The sequence below is a fragment of the Pinus tabuliformis genome, chromosome 7 (genome assembly GCF_031772625.1).
Source record: "Pinus tabuliformis cultivar Carrire ecotype Pingquan chromosome 7, CPIR1, whole genome shotgun sequence".
NCBI lineage: Eukaryota > Viridiplantae > Streptophyta > Pinopsida > Pinales > Pinaceae > Pinus > Pinus tabuliformis.
The window spans coordinates 1,646,573,170-1,646,582,222 of record NC_142293.1 but is presented as its reverse complement, the minus strand read 5'-3'; the positions used below and the strand labels follow the sequence as shown (position 1 = coordinate 1,646,582,222).

The window sequence follows — 9,053 nt, the reverse complement described above, 5'->3', positions numbered from 1 at the left end:
GAGTTCGATGTAACCCAAAAAAACTCCCAACACTGTCGTCAACTCAAGTTTTTTCGTCGAAAACATAAGCTCTAAAAATTTTGGAGTAAAACACATCCGACTTCCTCCTTGAGAAGGCCTCCTCTGATGTCATCATACCAAGAATTCGATAAAGACTCTGGTTTTGCAAATATATTGTAGTGTTGCATGGCTCTGCTCAAAAATGCAGTGACAGGCCTTGGTCATGTAGCATAGCTCTCGCAACTCCCACAATGCTCTGGTTCTTCCTCTCAACTACCACATTCTGGTGTGGGTTACAGGGTGTTGTCAGCCCTCTTTGAATTCCTTCTTTGGCACCAAATTCCTTCAAGTCATTCGAAACATACTCACCTCCATTGTTGCTCCTGAGAGCCTTCACCTTTTTACCAAACTCTTTCTCAACTAGTGCTTTGATGAATTCAACAACCTTTGAGATGAAGATCAACACTTTATTGACAAATCATCAATAAAAATAACAAAGTACTTATGTCTGGTAGTGGAGGCTGTCAAGAAAGGTCCAAAAACATCAGAGTGGACTCTTTCCAAGACTGCATGTGCTTTGTTGTCTCATTCATGGACTATGGATTTTACATACTTCCCCAAGGTACAACATTTGCAAACATTATGTTGCTCAAGTGCTCCTTTAGGGAGGCCAATGGTTATCTGTTGCATAATCTTCAAAGCACCATGATGCAAATGGTCCAATCTCTTGTTCCAGAGTTCATTGACATCGCGACTCTGCACTTTCTCTGCCTTATTGCTTAATCCAACATAATCTTCGACATCCAATTTGTACCAATTCTTCACACGAACCCGATTCTGCTTCCCCTGTTTAATCGCTATGTGCCTCAGAAAGGCTTTACCTTTATTGAAGATCACATCATATCCACAATCTTCCAAAAATGCTACAAAGATGAGGTTCTTCTTTAGGCCTAGCACAAACATGAAGTCTTTTGAGGTGAAGAGAGGATCTCAACTCTCTCTTAAAGGTTACTATACCAATCTCAATAGCATTGTACCTTCCATCGTCCCCAAGCTCAATATGCATCTAGAAATTTGTCTCCTCCAAATCACTAAAAAACTAAACTCTCTACACCTGGAACGAGGCACCTAAGTCTAAGTACCACACACTCCCCATCACAGTGTTGATCATGCATGCGATAAGGGTGAAGTCTAGCTCAAACTATAAAGTTAATGTTTCACCTATTGCTCCTCGAGTTCTTTTTGTTAAAGACTTTTTGTGTGGACACTTTGTAGCATGACATGTGACAATTTTATTTATGGACAAGTCTTTTTTCTTGCCCCCTTTCATTGAATTCTAGTGTGGTTTGAGACTTCTTCCCTTTGCCCTTTCCAACCAATGCAAGATTGTCTTCATCCTCTCCCTTGGATGAGGATCCAACTCTGGTATTCTTATATTGGTTTAGTTGCCAAGTTATTGTAGTCTTATAAGGTATGGTTGTCAATGTATTGGACTTGTCACAACAATCATCATTCTTTGTTGGTTTTCTCCACATTTTTTTGAGTACTTTTTCTTACCTACGTTGAGTTTTCTCCACAAATTTTAGAGTACTTTTTCTTACCTACATTGGAAGGGTTTTCTCCACAAATTTTTGAGTACTTTTTCTTACCCGCATTGGATGACATCTGGCAATCTATTGCTTGTTGCAGCGCCTTACCAAGGGGCCATTCTTTTATAACACATCTATTGTTTGCTTGTAGCAACTCCTTACCAAGGGGCCATTCTTTTATAGCACATCTTGTTATCTTCTCTATATGTCTAGGCCATTCCTTTATAACACATCTTGTTATCTTTTCTACATGTCTATGTCTAGACTATTAAAATTGTAACTAGGTTTGAATCATATAATTATCATTGTCAATATGTATTTTTACAAAAGTAAAAAATATATATATATTATTACTATTATTATTATTATCAAGTTTGTAGAGTTATTTGAGTAAGAAAATTTATATCTATTTGAGTCAAAGTATTTGGACTTTATGGAAAAGAGAAAAAAAAAATTGTCTAAAAATTCAAAGAATCAATTTTGTCCTCCGCAAGACAAAATGGGCCTAAAAAAACATTAAAAACAATTTACCACATTGGCCTAAAATAGTCATTAAAAACAATTTATCACATCCATAGCCACTCCTGCTTGCTTACTTTCAGGCACATTTTCTGTTTCCTCTTATATTTCCCCTTCCTCCTCTTCTTCGTCTTCATAGATCTCTTTATCGTCTTCCATATTCAAATTCAAATTTGAAATCACTTCAGAGACAACTGGAGGGCGGGGGAGCCCTCAGGAATGTCATGTGGCTCTCCGACAAGTAAAACCTTTCGTTGTCCTTTGAACTTGTTGAATCCGAAGAAACCATAGCCGTTGAGGGCATGGGTTAAATTTGACGCCCATATCTCCGTATTTAGCTTTTTTACACGTAAAATACGTTTTAATTTTAAATTTCCACGTCAGATGTAACTTGCCATTAATTTTCAAGAACGTCAATACCACGGGCATGTTTAAAAATTAAAAGTTTTTAATTTTTTTTTATAAATTATATTATATATTTATATTTAACATTGCAAGTTGCGCTGAATGGAGGATTTATCAACATTTTTAATGTTTAATTTAATAATCCACGGTAATCACTAATAGGTATAATCCACCTGGCACCCGTAACCTGTTACCCGTGTAACCGACTGTCTGCAATCCGACGATAAGTAAATATCAGTTAACTTATCTATCAATAAGCTATCACTAGATAAGTTCTTGGCTGATAACTTCGATGCCCATAAGTTATAGACAGATCACTTCTCGCCGAAATGAACCCAGTTGTCCGCCGGATAACTTATTCGCTGAAGAAAACCTCATCTATCTGCCAAAAAACTCGCCGGAGAACTTCTGTTCTGCACAAAATGAACATCATTTTTCCGCCGGAGAACTTATCGCCATCAATTTGTTCGCGCCTTTCATCGCTCCGGATGTCTGGAACTGCAGCGTTCTTACCATTCTGAATATCAGAAACAACCAATTTCTGGTTTTATTTCTCCAGATCTGGGTAATCTCGTCAGCCTTCTGGTTTTATTCCTATTGAACTTGGTAATCTGGTAAGCCTGAGTACGCTCTTGATAAGATATAAATGATCTGAGTGTTACTGTTCCTTCGCCTATCGGAAATCTTTGGATTGTTGAGACAATCAAGGCAAATACTGTGACAATTTCAGTCAGCTGCGAATTTTATACTTGGATTCTTCGGGATTGCAAGGAAAGATTCCATGGCAAATTGAGGAAATAGTCCAGAAAAATCTGAGATATTTACGGGACTATAACAATCATCTTACTGGCGCCATCTCCAGAGGCTAGGCTTTTTCACCAGACTGCCGAAGTTGGAGGAATTTGATGCATCTGACAATAATCTGACTGGGGTTCAATTTATGCATCTGACAATAATCTGACTGGGGTTCAATTTATTTTGAAATAAATTAGAACTCATATTTTCCCTTTCAGTGACTGCTCTGTAAAAACTTATTTATTAAACATTTATTATACCTCACCCATTCAATTGAACATCCGACAAAGCTGGAGCCAAGAGCATGTGGGTTGGATTGCGATCCAGGAGGAGCAACCACCACAACAGCAATGCCTCCATAAGCAGTGTGAGACTAGCAATAAGCAGTGTGAGACTAGCAACCACCAGAACAGACGCACTGTTTTCATGGGGAATGAATGTTAAAATAACTTTATATTTGTATTTTGGTTTTCGTGAGCTACATGTTCATGTACTGATAGAGTTCAAATTTCAATTTTATATATGTTAAATTCTAAATATTAATCTTAAAATTGTTTTATGTAAATGTACGATTCAACTTCACTTTTGACAACATCTGCGGTCAACTTTTGATCTTTAAAGCCATGAAAAAATTTGGGGGTTATATTCACTTCTCTTGAAAAAATGGCTAATATTCTTCTAATTTAGTCTCTGATTGTTTTACTGATTTTTGATATAGCCAGCTAACAATTTAAGAACCAATATTTACCGTTTAGCTATTTTTTTTCCAATTTTTCCCCAAAGTTTGTTTAATATGTTTCTAATTTACTATCAAATCCTTAATTTACTATGGAATTGTATTAGATATATTCGCTATTTTGGTCATTTTCTTCCATTTTTCCATAAAGATTAGCTAATATTTTTTTTAAATTTACCATCAAAAACTGGAAAAATTTAAATGTTGTTCACCTTTCTGCTAATTTTTGCCTTTTTGAAAAAAAAGATCTTCTATTCTTCAAATTTACAAACAAAAGCTATTTTTTCTTCTTTTGAGTGAGTGAATTATTTTTGTCAAATTTGTTGCAACAATATTAACATTCATTATTTTCATGTGAAAGTAATTATGAATATATATTTTTTCACTTCATGATATTATTTTTTGTTGTTTTTATATGTATTTCCCATCTATTTTATCACTATTTCCATTTTAAACAAAAAAAACTCAAAACATTTGAACAATCTGGAAAATTTGCAGAAAACTAGAAAATTTGCAGAAAAATTTGATTAGCAGGTCTCAAAACAAAGTGTAGCAATGAGACTTGAGCCAAATGGTACAACAAAAAACAAAAAATTTGAACAATTAGGAGTGCAATTTGAAATTAGATGAAACTTGTACAAATAAATTTTAGAAGTCATATGATGGGCAATTTAAAAATAAAAACGTCATAAAAAAATTCCTTGACGGATAGGGTCACCCGTCAAATTTAACCCCTGGTTGAGGGGAACTGCTTCTTGTGAGGCAAAGAATGGGACAGAAAATGTAATGGCATTTCAAATACTTGGCGTGGAGAGAACATTTGAATTCTTTGGCACTGGAGAAAGAATCGATTGCGTGGCTGTGAAGAAATAGGAGAGTGGTAGAACAGCCAGAAAATGGAAATATCAGTTAATTAAGGTTACCGAAATATCCATGGCGTTCAAAAAGATTAACAAGTAGACTACGCCGTTTTAAACTAATTAAGTAACTAAACATTCAACAAAATGTACCTTTTCAGAAAACCCACCAAAATTAGGCCAAACTAGAGCATTCGGGGCCATAGATCACGCCATGGGTGCCAACAAAAGCCAAGGCAGGCAGAACTGTGAACAACAGTAAATTGTTATTTGACAGTTTTGCAACCTCCAATTCAGCAGAAAACACACTGGAAAGTATAGCCAGAAATACATACCAGACACTGGAAACAGTTGCCAGAAATGTTGTTGCTTATGTTTGAAATACTTCGAAATTGATGGCTCTGGCATTATAACGTTGCATGACAGACATTACATGATTAAGTAAGTACATTTGATTACAGTATTGAAGGACATCAAAGAAAGAATGCGTCTAAGGAAATCGGCTAAACATGCTAGAGTTCAGACAGTTCTCAAACATTATACTGCTGTAAGAGCTCAGATACTTCTACGGGCATGGTTCTCAAATGATTCACTCAAGAGAGTTCAGATAGTTCTCCGGACACGGTTCTCACATGATTCACTCAAGAGAGTTCAGATAGTTCTCCGGACACGATTCAATCCAGCGAGAGTTGAGATAGTTCTCAAATGACCTAGGGTTTTCTGGGGTTCTTCAGAGCACTCTCTGACCTTAAGAAACCCAAATGCATCTACGGAAACACTACTTGGATTTGTTTTTCCAGATTCCAGCAAATGAGTAGCAGAAAAGTGCAATTATCAGCATGCAGAGTCCATAAGTTGTGAATCTTACTAAATTAATAGCGCTTGAACGCCCTTCAGAGGCCATGACTCACCTGCCTGCAAGCGACAGAAAAATTTCATTCTCATTTCCAATGCGTTGCAGGCTAAAATAAGAGGATTGTTAGACCCAAACAAAGCCACTGATTCATTCTACATAGAACTACAAAACATACCATCATTTCTTCACTTACCATTACACTTCCGAACCCTTACTCTTGCATACAAACCAAACGTACTTACAGGAAAAAAAATAAAATAAAATATAACATGATAGCTTGAAAACCTCTGGTAATGAGAACAGAAAATGGCCTAACTTTTCCTAGATTTGATAAAACATGATAAGAGGTGTTTCACTGGATTTGACCTTACTGATTAACTCCTACTCGGCAAACAGAAATACAGGAATTCCCCTGCTCAAAGCGATGATCATTACTTGGCCCCTTCGCTGAATCGTAGGCAGTTGATGCCCCTTCATATCTGAAAACTTTGGAAAACTGACTAACTGAGTGCGGCCACTCAATAGTACTGTGTATTAATGGATCTTGACACATAATTAGTCTTGTAGAAGACTGGCTGTCCCTGTATGTAGTATGTATTGGCGTCAATCGAATAGATTTTTCATAACATCACTGCAAGAAAGAGTTGACCTCTCTCAAGGATATATAGTTATGCAAGCTGTAAGGTATAACCCCATGACCAAATCCTTGGGGGAGGCCAACTCTTGCTCGCTGCAAATGCAATGTATGCGCACAGTTTGTACTCTTGTACAGATAATGCCAAGTAGCCATAAATCTCCGAGTTCCCTGCAGAAAAAGTCCAAATTTATGCAGAGAAACCGTAACCCTAACCCTAACCCTAACTAAACAGTGGATAGATTTCTGCTGCCGCTACCACGACAAAGGGAGGAGGTGATAATGGAGGGGGTTATATACCTGAGTGACAACCGCCTCTCGTGGAGGTAAATCGTGGTCGTCGATCTGATGAAATTCGACGGTCCACTGGATGTACAAAAAAAGATAATGGCCATGCCCCTTGCTCTCAATGGTTTTATCTTCTATTTAGCATATGACTTTAACATTTGAAAATGGTAGATATTTTGGACGATGTAGAATTTGCATTAAACTTGAACATGGGAGTTCCTAGGTACGGATAAGTGTTAAGATATATTTTGTCTATTTATTTCTAAATGTATATTTCAATCTTCAGAAGTATTTGCATATATATCATTCTATTTTTTTTAAATAATTTAAATTGGTAAAGGAAAAAATGTCTATGTCACTCGTAATTAAGATGGTTTGAGCTGGAGTTGGATAACAGCATTTATATTTTTGAGCATAACATAACTATTTACAAATACATTAAATAAGTTTAAGTGAATCTTGAATATGGGTAAGGTTCTCGTTAGCAAATGTGTTTTGATGTAGGACGTTCATTATTCAAGATGAGCTCGTGGAAATTGATAATTTATTAGAGTGAATTGAACTATGTCCGAGAATTTTTATTAGATTATTGAGTACCATTATAACCAAAGAGTATATCCAACATCTAGATATTCCAATAACTTATTACAACTTATTACTTACTAAAAATTTAAACATCTCAAAGACATGAGTAACATATCAATAGTAAAAATATATATTATGTTGGGATATATATCATCCATTTTAATGGCTTGAATATGTCCTTAGATATATATTGTGCACTTCAATGTTTATGATGAACAATATATATACCAAAACATATTTTCTAGTTAGTGGGATATGTGCAGAGATAGCATGAAAGAATTCATTCACCCTAAAGCATTTTCCTAAAAGCTTGGTAAGCATAGGTCATATATTTGAATCAAATTAGTCGTTGGTAAGCATAGGTCATATATTTGAATCAAATTAGTCGTTACTTATGAGTTGGTTGCATCATTCTACGGGCAAACTAAAGGTATACTCTATTTGTGCAAGGGGTAAGTGGCATTATAATGTTCTCTTTTTAGGGTGGGATTCCACATTTATAATGGGAAAAAGAAAGTAATGAGATTTTACTTATGTTTATGTTATGTGAGATTTTTATCAAACTTAAATTTATATTATTTTAAGATGTCATACATTAATAGTGCAAATTTCAACATTTATAACACTCTTATGCAAAATGTATTATGTTATAGTCTTAATCTTGTAAGTGAGATGGTTAGCCCAACGTCCATTAATCTTTCACGGCTTTGCATACTATGAATTTAAGACCAATGTACATCAAGGTAATTATAAATGCTTGCATGGAGGTTTCTAATCTTGAAAAATAATACATCATATGTAATGAGCTTACCACTTTGTTATTATCAAATTGGTCAAAAAGGATCTGTGTTAGCTTCTTGTACCATTACTTATACTTCACCATTGATGCATAAGGCATAGTCTAACAAAGTTATTGTTTTGCTTATTTTGTTGGAATTTGATGACCTATTTTTTGGTGAGATCACATTGTTACATTGTTATATTATTTAAATTGTATTTTTTAATACATAAATGGATTCAATGTCTTAGAAGACTTTTGAGACACTCGAATGGTAAAAAAACAACAAATAAACATTATAATTTCTTAATTTTTAATTAGATTTTAAACAAATTTACCAAAAATAAATAAAAAAGACATCTTATTAAACTATTATAATAAATAATAAATCATATATCACCTCGATAGCATATGTGAAATGTAGAATATGTCACTAATTAATAAAGAACCACTAATTCATTAACTTGTATATGAAAATGTTTATATTATCTATATATAATCTTGCATAGAGATGTGACATTTATTATCTCCGCTTTTTTTTTAGGGAAAGAAAAAACAACAATATTTTATATTGGATAAAATCTGTTTACATGGACTATGAAATCTCACATCCACAAGATCATCAAAAATATGTATTGTTTACAATCCAGTTAGCATGTCATGAATATGGAAATATAAGTCTAAAATATGTCAGGTAATATGACCCAAAACATTTCAAGTAGCAGACTACAGCATAAACAAAAAAGGACCCTACCAACATGTTCTGTTTTATGGCTGAAGAATAACTAAAAAAATTGATAACGACATCAAAATAGGCTCCCTGACTTAGTGGAAAAAATAACCCATAAGAAATTAGGTCAGTGAATTGAAAGTTATTATTACCAATGTGGCATCCTCTGAAGAAAGTGTGAAAAAAAAAAACATTTCTGGTTATAGTGATAGACCTAGTTTGGACTGGGAATCAACATTAGAATTCTGTAGACAGGGGATATGTGTGATTTGTATGTCACT

General features: G+C 34.7%; 1 long non-coding RNA gene across 1 annotated transcript; it reads right to left on the bottom strand.

The window, feature by feature from the left end:
* Positions 1 to 3,483: 3,483 nt before the first annotated feature.
* Positions 3,484 to 6,655, bottom strand: LOC149254716 (uncharacterized). Its single transcript, XR_016267189.1, has 3 exons — positions 5,237 to 6,655; positions 5,055 to 5,147; positions 3,484 to 4,903 (listed from the first exon to the last, which is right to left on the bottom strand). It is a non-coding gene; the product is annotated as an uncharacterized LOC149254716 (long non-coding RNA).
* Between the last annotated feature and the right edge of the window lie 2,398 nt (positions 6,656 to 9,053).